This window comes from Pseudophryne corroboree, chromosome 3, assembly GCF_028390025.1.
Source record: "Pseudophryne corroboree isolate aPseCor3 chromosome 3, aPseCor3.hap2, whole genome shotgun sequence".
Taxonomy (NCBI): Eukaryota; Metazoa; Chordata; class Amphibia; order Anura; family Myobatrachidae; genus Pseudophryne; species Pseudophryne corroboree.
The window spans coordinates 112,688,563-112,691,062 of NC_086446.1; the positions used below are offsets into that span (position 1 = coordinate 112,688,563).

At 41.3% G+C, this 2,500-nt stretch overlaps 10 non-coding genes and 2 pseudogenes across 10 annotated transcripts in view; all 12 read left to right on the forward strand.

Moving 5' to 3' along the window:
• LOC135060263 (5S ribosomal RNA) overlaps positions 1-47 on the forward strand; it is a 119-nt gene extending 72 nt beyond the window's left edge. Inside the window, exon 1 of the ribosomal RNA XR_010246654.1 lies at positions 1-47. This exon is cut by the window's left edge and continues 72 nt beyond it. This is a non-coding gene — a ribosomal RNA (5S ribosomal RNA).
• Positions 48-154: 107 nt separating this feature from the next.
• LOC135066966 (5S ribosomal RNA) lies at positions 155-273 on the forward strand. Its single transcript, XR_010253198.1, has one exon. It is a non-coding gene; the product is annotated as a 5S ribosomal RNA (ribosomal RNA).
• Positions 274-379: 106 nt separating this feature from the next.
• On the forward strand, positions 380-498 carry LOC135065362 (5S ribosomal RNA). The gene has a single exon (XR_010251644.1). It is a non-coding gene; the product is annotated as a 5S ribosomal RNA (ribosomal RNA).
• A 107-nt stretch (positions 499-605) lies between these two features.
• On the forward strand, positions 606-724 carry LOC135060264 (5S ribosomal RNA). The gene has a single exon (XR_010246655.1). It is a non-coding gene; the product is annotated as a 5S ribosomal RNA (ribosomal RNA).
• A 107-nt stretch (positions 725-831) lies between these two features.
• LOC134884751 (5S ribosomal RNA) lies at positions 832-950 on the forward strand. Its single transcript, XR_010168888.1, has one exon. It is a non-coding gene; the product is annotated as a 5S ribosomal RNA (ribosomal RNA).
• A 107-nt stretch (positions 951-1,057) lies between these two features.
• Positions 1,058-1,176, forward strand: LOC134893214 (5S ribosomal RNA; annotated as a pseudogene).
• Positions 1,177-1,283: 107 nt separating this feature from the next.
• LOC135067063 (5S ribosomal RNA) lies at positions 1,284-1,402 on the forward strand. The gene has a single exon (XR_010253291.1). It is a non-coding gene; the product is annotated as a 5S ribosomal RNA (ribosomal RNA).
• Positions 1,403-1,509: 107 nt separating this feature from the next.
• LOC135065002 (5S ribosomal RNA) lies at positions 1,510-1,628 on the forward strand. Its single transcript, XR_010251295.1, has one exon. It is a non-coding gene; the product is annotated as a 5S ribosomal RNA (ribosomal RNA).
• A 107-nt stretch (positions 1,629-1,735) lies between these two features.
• Positions 1,736-1,854, forward strand: LOC135067890 (5S ribosomal RNA). The gene has a single exon (XR_010254098.1). It is a non-coding gene; the product is annotated as a 5S ribosomal RNA (ribosomal RNA).
• A 107-nt stretch (positions 1,855-1,961) lies between these two features.
• On the forward strand, positions 1,962-2,080 carry LOC134889310 (5S ribosomal RNA; annotated as a pseudogene).
• Positions 2,081-2,187: 107 nt separating this feature from the next.
• On the forward strand, positions 2,188-2,306 carry LOC135058926 (5S ribosomal RNA). The gene has a single exon (XR_010245348.1). It is a non-coding gene; the product is annotated as a 5S ribosomal RNA (ribosomal RNA).
• Positions 2,307-2,413: 107 nt separating this feature from the next.
• Positions 2,414-2,500, forward strand: part of LOC135060265 (5S ribosomal RNA) — a 119-nt gene continuing 32 nt past the window's right edge. The window contains exon 1 of the ribosomal RNA XR_010246656.1: positions 2,414-2,500. This exon is cut by the window's right edge and continues 32 nt beyond it. This is a non-coding gene — a ribosomal RNA (5S ribosomal RNA).

Sequence of the window (2,500 nt, forward strand, 5' to 3'; positions counted from 1 at the left end):
TAGTACTTGGATGGGAGTCCACCTGGGAATACAAGGTGCTGTAGATAATTTTATACTGCCAACACCGTTCTGTTGATGCATTCCATTTTAAAACGTATTCATTTATGAACCAGTAGTTAGAAGTAGAAAAGTTCTAATAGAAACCACAAAGTTCATCTACAGCCACACCACATTGGATACGCCCAAGCTCATCTGATCTTGGAAGCTAAGCAGTGTTGGGCCTGGTTAGTACTTGGATGGGTGACCACCTGGGAATACAAGGTGCTGTAGATATTTTTATACTGCCAACACCGTTCTGTTGATGCATTCCATTTTCAAACGTATTCATTTATGAACCAGTAGTTAGTAGTAGAAAATTCTAACAGAAACCACAAAGCTCATCTACAGCCACATCACACTGGATACGCCCAATCTCATCTGATCTTGGAAGCTAAGCAGTGTTGGGCCTGGTTAGTACTTGAATGGGAGACCACCTGGGAATACAAGGTGCTGTAGATATTTTTATACTGCCAACACCGTTCTGTTGATGCATTCCATTTTCAAACGTATTCATTTATGAACACGTAGTTAGAAGTAGAAAAGTTCTAACAGAAACAACAAAGCTCATCTACAGCCACACCACACTGGATACGCCCAATCTCATCTGATCTTGGAAGCTAAGCAGTGTTGGGCCTGGTTAGTACTTGGATGGGAGTCCACCTGGGAATACAAGGTGCTGTAGATAATTTTATACTGCCAACACCGTTCTGTTGATGCATTCCATTTTAAAACGTATTCATTTATGAACCAGTAGTTAGAAGTAGAAAAGTTCTAATAGAAACCACAAAGTTCATCTACAGCCACACCACATTGGATACGCCCAAGCTCATCTGATCTTGGAAGCTAAGCAGTGTTGGGCCTGGTTAGTACTTGGATGGGAGACCACCTGGGAATGCAAGGTGCTGTAGATAATTTTATACTTCCAACACCGTTCTGTTGATGCATTCCATTTTAAAATGTATTCATTTATGAACCAGTAGTTAGAAGTAGAAAAGTTCTAACAGAAACCAGAAAGTTCATCTACAGCAGCACCACACTGGATACGCCCAATCTCACCTGATCTTGGAAGCTAAGCAGTGTTGGGCTTGGTTAGTAATTGGATGGGAGACCACCTGGGAATACAAAGTGCTGTAGATATTTTTATACTGCCAACACCGTTCTGTTGATGCATTCCATTTTCAAACGTATTCATTTATGAACCAGTACTTAGAAGTAGAAAAGTTCTAACAGAAACCACAAAGCTCATCTACAGCTACACCACACTGGATACGCCCAATCTCATATGATCTTGGAAGCTAAGCAGTGTTGGGCCTGGTTAGTACTTGGTTGGGAGACCACCTGGGAATACAAGGTGCTGTAGATATTTTTATACTGCCAACACCGTTCTGTTGATGCATTCCATTTTCAAACGTATTCATTTATGAACCAGTAGTTAGAAGTATAAAAGTTCTAAAAGAAACCACAAAGCTCATCTACAGCCACACCACACTGGATACGCCCAATCTCATCTGATCTTGGAAGCTAAGCAGTGTTGGGCCTGGTTAGTACTTGGATGGGAGACCACCTGGGAATACAAAGTGCTGTAGATATTTTTATACTGCCAACACCGTTCTGTTGATGCATTCCATTTTCAAACGTATTCATTTATGAACCAGTAGTTAGAAGTAGAAAAGTTCTAACAGAAACCACAAAGCTCATCTACAGCCACACCACACTGGATACGCCCAATCTCATCTGATCTTGGAAGCTAAGCGGTGTTGGGCATGGTTAGTACTTGGATGGGAGACCACCTGGGAATACAAGGTGCTGTAGATAATTTTATACTGCCAACACCGTTCTGTTGATGCATTCCATTTTAAAACGTATTCATTTATGAACCAGTAGTTAGAAGTAGAAAAGTACTAACAGAAACCATAACGCTCTTCTACAGCCACACCACACTGGATATGCCCAATCTCATCTGATCTTGGAAGCTAAGCAGTGTTGGGCCTGGTTAGTACTTGGATAGGAGTCCACCTGGGAATACAAGGTGCTGTAGATAATTTTATACTGCCAACACCGTTCTGTTGATGCATTCCATTTTCAAACGTATTCATTTATGTACCAGTAGTTAGAAGTAGAAAAGTTCTAACAGAAACCACAAAGCTCATCTACAGCCATACCACACTGGATATGCCCAATCTCATCTGATCTTGGAAGCTAAGCAGTGTTGGGCCTGGTTAGTACTTGGATGGGAGACCACCTGGGAATACAAGGTGCTGTAGATAATTTTATACTGCCAACACCGTTCTGTTGATGCATTCCATTTTAAAATGTATTAATTTATGAACCAGTAGTTAGAAGTATAAAAGTTCTAACAGAAACAACAAAGCTCATCTACAGCCACACCACACTGGATACGCCCAATCTCATCTGATCTTGGAAGCTAAGCAGTGTTGGGCCTGGTTAGTACTTGGATGGG